Consider the following 7,945-nt stretch of genomic DNA (forward strand, 5'->3'; position numbering starts at 1 on the left):
GTCCCTGACTGCTTCTCCCCAGTGTGGTCTGCCCACCCCAGGTTAGGAACAGGGAGTAAGTTGGGGTCAACCACTCCTGCAGCACTGGCTGCTGCTTCCATGCCCCCCTCCTGCTTTGTAAAATCTTGGAGCTGCTTCTGATTGTGATTGTGAAGATCTGTAGTGTCCTCTGCACACAGTGGAGCAAAATCAATGCAATGAGATAGGAAAAAGAGTGTCACTGGTTATGATTCAATTGTAACTTAGTGCCTGGGGTTATTCTGCCAGACTGCAAGATCTGAAGTGGTGTGTGATGTGTTACATGCAGTTGCCAAATGCTGGTTTTTATTTGTTTGTCAGGAGTTCAGAATAAAGAGGATTACTTTAAAGGGGGTGTTAATTTCTTGGCCAGGGATAGTTGCCATTTTACCAGAAGCACATGTGTGTGGGATTCTCTTTCTTTCTCTCTCTCTCTCTTTTAGAGCTCTTCAAGTAGATCTTTAATATACAAGGATAGTCTTGACAAATGCAGCATCTAGACTGACCTCACAAATAAGGGGGAATGCTAGTCAATGGCTGCGTAGGTGGTAGAGTGGAGCAGTATCTCTGTCACATATGGGTGGGAGCTTTAATCTTTCTCATTAGCACTGAGATGTTATTCCCAGATGGGGTTGGTCTGCTCATTGGCAAGTTCGGTGTTTTTTATGTGATTTGCTCACGTGCATTACTGCTACCTGCTTATATAGTCTTGTTTTATGTACTTGGAATTATAACCCCTACCTTCTTTTAACTGTTGTTTCTGAGTAGAGCTAATGTAAAGCTGGGATAAGTGTGTTGGAGGCTGCCAGTGTTAACTTCAATGTCATTTACTTTTATTCTTGTTGAAGTCCTTATGTATTGAGATGTACAGAACTAATATTTTAGATCAGAGACAGAAATGACCATATATTATACTCCATTTTAGTCTAAAATAGTAGTCCTACAGAACAATGACCCAATGGGAGAAACTAGGAGACAGTGAAATGCATTCACATCTTTGACAAACAGATGACAAGAAACATTTTTGTGGTAACATGAAGTATACATTACTGCTTCAGAACCCTGCATTCCTTAGCCATAATTGTAAAACCTTAATGTTGGAGCAATGTTTCAAGAGATACAGTATACAGATGTTCAATGTGGGCCCAATTTTCCTCATACCATAATAAGCTTATACAACTCTCTATATTTGCTATTATCCATGATGAAATGAAAAACAAACTATTTAAGGGTTACGTATCCAATAGAAAGAATTTTTTTTGACTAGAGTTGTTATTCTTTGCTTTAGGCCTCTCCATAAATACACACAATGGTCATCCTAAACTATTTTGAACCCATTTGAACATCACAGGTGAGACATTTTGTACTGCTCCTTGAATTAATGTTCTGTTGGGGTGGGCGGGAGTGTAGGGGCAATTCAGGATGCTAGAGAAAATAAATCCAAGGCTGAAGTACTCAATGCTTTTTTATCTCAGTCTTCACAGGTAAGGTCAGCTCTCAGACTACTGCACCTGGCAGCACTTTTTGGGGAGGAGGTGAGCAACCCTCAGTGGAGAAAGGGCACATTAGGGACTATTTGGAAAAGCTGGATGTGTACAAGTTGATGGGGCTGGATGCAATGTATCTGAGGGTGCTGAGGGAGTTGGCTCATGTGATTGCAGAGCCATTGGCCATTATCTCTGAAAACTTGTGGCAATTGGGGGAGGTCCTGGATGATTGAAAAAGGGCAAATCTAGTGCCCATCTTTAAGAATGGAAAGGAGGAGGATCCAGGAAACTACAGACTACTCAGCTTCACCTCAGTCCCTGGAAAAAGCATGGAACAGGTCATCAAAGATGCCATTTCTAAGCACTTGGAGGAGAAGGTGATTAGGAACAGCCAGCATGGATTCACCAAGGGCAAGTCATGCCTGACCAACCTGATTCTTTGTACGATGAGATAACTGGCTCTATGGATGCGGAGAAAGCAGTGGACATAATATAACTTGACTTCAGCAAGGCATTTGGTACAGTCTCGCACAGCATTCTTGCAAGTAAGCTGAGGAAGTGTGGGTTGGATGAATGGACTATAAGGTGAATAGAAAGCTGACTGGATTGTTCAGCTCAATGGGTAGCAATCAGTGATTCAATGTCTAGTTGGCATCCAGTATCAAAAGGTGTGCCATTAGGGTTGGTCCTGGGGCTGGTTTTGTTCAATATCTTCATTAATGATCTGGAAGATGCGATGGATACCATCCTCAGCAAATTCATGAATAACATCAAGCTGGGATGTAGTTGATACAGTGGAGGGTAGGGATAGGATGCAGAGAGACCTAGACAAATGGGAGGATTGGGCCAAAAGTAATCTCATGAAGTTCAACAAGGACAAGTACAAAGTCCTGCACTTAGGTTGGAAGAATCTCGTGCACTGCCACAGCCTGCAGACTGAATGGCTAAGCAGCAGCTCTGCAGAAAAGGACCTTGGGGTTACAATGGAAAGTAAGATCAATATGAGTGAGTAATGTGCCCTTGTTGCCAAGAAGGCTAACAGCATACTGGGCTGTGTTAGTAGGAGCCTTGCTAGCAGATCAAGGGAAGTAATTAGTCTGTTCTATTCTGCACTGGTGAGGCCACATCTGAAGTAGTGTATCCAGTTTTGGACCTCCCACCATACAAAGGATGTGGACAAGTTGGAGAGAGTTGAGCAGAGGGCAACAAAAATGGTTTGAGGACTGGGGCACATGACTTCTGAGGAGAGGCTGAAGGAACTAGGCTCATTTAGTTTGGAGAAGAGAAGACTAAGGTGGGATTTGATAGGAGCCTTCAACTACATGAAAGGTGGTTCCAAAAAGGATGGAGCTTGACAGTTCTCATTGGTGACAGATGACAGAACAAGAAGCAGTGGTCTCATGTTGCATAAAGGGAGGTTTAGGTTGGATATTAGGAAAAACCTTTTCACTAGGAAGGTGGTAAAACACTGGAACAGGTTACCTAGAGAGGTGGTGAAATCTAACATATTTGGAGACTTTTAAGGCCCGGCTTAAATTCCTGGCTGGGATGATCTAGCTGGGAAATGTCCTGCTTTGACCAGTGGGCAGGACTAGATAACCTTGTGAGGTCCCTTCCAACCCAAATTTTCTATGATTCTATGATAAACCTACTATTCTAAGGCCAAATTTCCAAAAGTAGCAGATGATTTTTAGGGTATTCTTGGGTGGAATCTCCTGTGTCTCTTAAATGTGTTCAATACAAGCTGGGATTCAGTAGCTAGTGGCCATAGAAGGGGAAGGTCGTGGGGTTATCCTTCTCACTTAGGGCATACACTTGGTCCTACTGAGTCAGTGGGACCCTTCTTTTTTACTTTTAATGAAACTGAAGCTTTAGAAGCTCATTTTTTTGGCTTTTATTATGGGCTGCTGTTTTCGCTGGAAAGAGTTAGTATTTTTAGACTTTATAGACAGTGTGTTTTAAGGAAAGATTTGAAAGAATAATGTGTGGCACTGAGGGGGGGGAAGGGGTTCTAGGCACAGGGAGTAAATATCAATAAATGCCTTTTGTTATTGTGTTGCCTCAGAAATACAGCATGGAATGGGGTCACAGATACTACTAATACAGGCAAACTGTAAATGAAAGCTGGGGCACTTCAGCATAATTTAGACAACTGAAAAATTTTAAAAGGGCAATTTAATATAAGGGGTTGCATGGAATTATATTTCATTAAACAATCAAAGCTTGTAGTCATGCAAATGAAATCCATTTTTAGCTGCAGGAAATTTTTACAATTTCAGCAGAATAAAAAAAAATATGAGAATAATAATATCATGATGGTAATTCACAGTAATTATAGAAGGGCATAATTGCACAACACAAGCCCTAATCAAAGCTTAGAAGAGTACTTTGGCAATCATTAGGATTTCAGAGCTATTAGCATTTACCTTTGTCGTCAGGCACCACACACAAGCATTGTTAATTTCACATCAATCTCCAGCATAATTTCCCAGATCAAATATTAGTTTATAATAGCTAACTTCAAAGATTAGCTTATCTGACATTGATTTTTATATAGTATTTTACAAGTGGAAAAAGCTTTGTTTGGTGATTTATTCTTGAATAAGCCAGTTTGTCCTTGAACTAATATTGTGTCTCAAGGCCTTGGGCCATGTACTGCAGTCCTACAAACACAGAACACCCCTTGACTTCAGCTGGACTTCCAGTGCATGGAAGTTTTACAGAATTACAGCCTTCATATTTTTGTCTGTGCCTTCTCTGTCTGTGTTTTGTGTTCAGCCTCTGTAACTATCAAGGCAAGATGGTTTGGGTATAATTTTCTAAACCCTGAGCATATGTAGGTTTAATAATCTAAGCACAGTGTTATTAAAATGTATGTCATTGTGCTCTCACTTATGTTTAGTTATTTGAATATGCATTCATTTTAACTGATGATCTGCTAAGGTATATAACTACACATACTGTTTAAACAGGTTGGCCAACCTGTGGCATGCGTAGCCTCTGTGCGTGGCATGTGGCAAATTGGGGAGGGGAAAAGCAGCAGTGGCAGACAGCAGAGGAAGCAAACAGCAAAGTACAAATTCAGAAGGGAACATGGGGAAAGAAGCAAAAAGCAGAGCTGCAGATCCAATAGGGGGGCATAGGGCTGGGAGCAGAAAGCAGAGCAATATTTCAGGCTAAAAGGGGGATTGGAATGGCATTCAGCCAGGGTGGGACCAATTCGGGGCACAGTTGCCAAAAAGGTTGACCCCCAGAGCTTGGTGTCCCTTTTGCTTGTTTCTGTTTATAGAAGGTAGAGCTACAATACACTTATTTCTATTTTATAAGTCAAATATAGTGAGTTTTACTGGTTTCAAGTACTTCAACTAACTAATTAATATTTAGTTAGTTAGTTTAAGCTGAGCTAGAGACACAGGAAAAGTGATTTGTTCCTAGAAATGAAATATTTTACCTGCAAATAGCTGTGTATAGGGACAGGCCTGCTACGTGCTTACATAACATACAAAAGCAAGACTTCCCTAGAAAATCTGCAGCTGGAATGCATTCACCTTCAGAGTAACAATCAGGAGAAAATGTTTTTGTACTTATCTACTAATAAGCCTCTGTGGCTCTAATTTTAACTCTGGTAGGAGATTAAAGGCCTGGAGGATACCTTTAGAAAGCAATGATTCTCCTAGATCAAGGGAACTGATTCTCAAAGGTACTGAAGAACTGTGACTCCCATTCACTTGACTGGGGGTTGAACACCTTGCACTGTCAAGTGTTAACATGTCTGCATAGTGGGAAAGTTTGTTTCTGGTTTGTTGAGCACATTAGATAGACTGAAGATGCACACTGTCTCAGAATTATTCTTTATGGTGAATTTGAGTTTGGTTTCTACCCCCCAAGCATGTACATGCAGGGTTAGAGTTGTTCTATCTATCCTATAGAGAAGCAGCTATCAAGGGCAGTTTTGATATCATACATAATGATATATGCATAAGCTATACTAGCAAACCACTGCAGAATAGTGAATATGGAGCTGGAATTCCCCCCAGCCTGTACCCTCTGTCTTCTCTTCTCCAAACTAAATGAGACCAGCTCCATGAGCCTCTCCTCATAAGTCATATGCCCCAGCTCCCAAACCATTTTCATTGTCCTTGGCTAGACTCTCCCCAATTTGTTCACATCTTTTCTGTAGCGGGGGGCCCAACACTGGACATGGTATTCCAGATGTGGCCTAACCAATGTCAAATAGAGGGGAAGAATCATTTCTTTTGATCTGCTGACAACACTCCTACTAATTCAGCCCAGTATGCCATTAGCCTTCTTTGCAACAAGGGCACACTGTTGGCTCATATTGAGCTTATTGTCCATTGTAACCCCCAGGTCCTTTTCTGCAGAGCTACTGCTTAGCAAGTCAGTCCCCAGCCTGTACCACTTCTCCTTATTGATCCTCAGGAGATTACTTTTGGTTCAATGTTCCAATTGGTCTAGGTCTCTTTGAATACAAGCCTTATCTTCCAGCCTATCTGCTAGTCCCTCCAGCTTGGTGTCATCTGCAGACTTGATGAGGGTGCACTCCATCCCACCTTCCAGGTCATTGAAGATATTGAACAAGACTGGCAGCAGGACCAACCTCTGGGGCACTCCACTTGATACCAGCTGCCAACCAGACATCAAGCCGTTGATTACAGCCCTTTGAACCCAATGATCTAGCCAGTTTTCTATCCATCTTACAGCCCATTCATCCAACCCAGGCTTGCTTGTGAGAATGTTGAGTGTATCAAAAGCCCGGCTAAAGTCAAGGTACATCTGCTGCTCTTCCTGCATGTACAGAACCAGTCATCACATCATAGATGAGCAGGCATGACTTGGCCTCGGTGAATCCATGCTGACTGCTCCTAATTACCTTCTTCTCCTCCAAGTGCTCAGAAGTGGATTTCTTGAGGACCTGCTACATGAGTTTTCCAATTACTGGAGGCAAGGCTGTAGTTTCCTGGACCCTCCTTTTTTCCTTTAAGGTTGGCATTATATTTGCCCTTTGCCAGTCATCTGGGACCTCTCCCAATTGCCACAAGTTTTCAAAGATAACAGTCAGTGGCTCTGCAATCACATAGGCCAACTCCCTCAGCATCCTTGGGTACGTTGCATCTGGCCCCATGGACTTGTACATGTCCAGCTTTTGTAAATAGTCCTTAATCTGTTCTTTTGCCACTACTGACTGCTCACTTTTTTCCTAAACTGCTGCCAGGTACAGTAGTTTGAGCTGATCTTGCCTGTGAAGATTGAGGTAAAAAAGGCATTCAGTACTTTAACCTTTTCCACATCAGCTATTACTGGGTTGCCTCCCCCATTAAGTAAGGGACCCACACTTTCTCTGATCCTCCTCTTGCTACCAACATACTTGAAGAATACCAACAAGGATTTCTATATGTCCCTTACCAGCTGCAACTCCATTTGTGCTTTGGCCTCCCTGATTTTCATCCCTGCATGCCTGACCAATAATCTTATACTCCTTTCTAGATGTTTGTCAAAGTTTCCATTTTTTTTTTTTTTATAGGCTTCCTTTTTGTGTCCTCACTGGAGAGTTGTCTGCTAAGTCAAGCTGGTCTTCTGATATAGTTGCTAGTCTTACTTCACATCAGGATGGTTCGTTTCTGTGCTCTCAGTAAGTTTTCTTTAAAATATAGCCATCTCTCCTGGACTCCTTTCCCCTTCAGACTGGCCTCCCAGGGGATCCTGCCCATCAGTTCCCCAAATAGTCTCCTTTTCTGAAGTCCAGGGTCCTTACTTTGCTACTCTCCTTCTTTCCTTTCCTCAGAATCCTGTACTCAATCATCTTATGGTTACTGCTGCCCAAGTTGCTATTCATTTCTACAAAATCTGCCATCCATTCACCACCAAATCTTCCCTGTTTTGTGAGCAGAAGATCAAGAAGAGCATGGCCCCTAGCTGGCCTCCCAACACCTGCACTTGGAAGTTGTCCCCAACACTCTCCAAAAACTTCCTGGATTGCCTATGCACTGCTATATTGCTCTCCCAGATTTCTTTTGGCCCAGTCTTCCAAGTTGTGCAGGTCTCTCTGAATCCTAACCCTACCTTCCAGTGTATCTACTACTTCCCACATCTTGGTGTCATCTGTAAACTTGCTGAGTGTGTACTCTATGCCATCTTCCAAGTCACGGATGAAGATATTGAATGAAACTGGCCCCAGGACTGAGCCCTGGAGCACTCCATGTGATACCAACTAGATAGACATTGAGCCGTTGATTATTACCCTCTGAGCCCAATGCTCTAGCCAGTTTTCTATTCACCTTAGCTTTCTATCCACATTCCTCCTCTTGCTTCCAGCAAACTGCTTGCAGACTGTCCTGGATGTTGCCCCTCAAAGTTGGTTGACTTAAAAATGACCAGTTAAAAATCTAAGAGCAGTCAGGATGGGGAGGGGGGTGGGGCAG

The sequence above is a fragment of the Gavialis gangeticus genome, unplaced genomic scaffold (assembly GCF_001723915.1).
Source record: "Gavialis gangeticus isolate Ggan-Ray unplaced genomic scaffold, GavGan_comp1, whole genome shotgun sequence".
NCBI lineage: Eukaryota > Metazoa > Chordata > Crocodylia > Gavialidae > Gavialis > Gavialis gangeticus.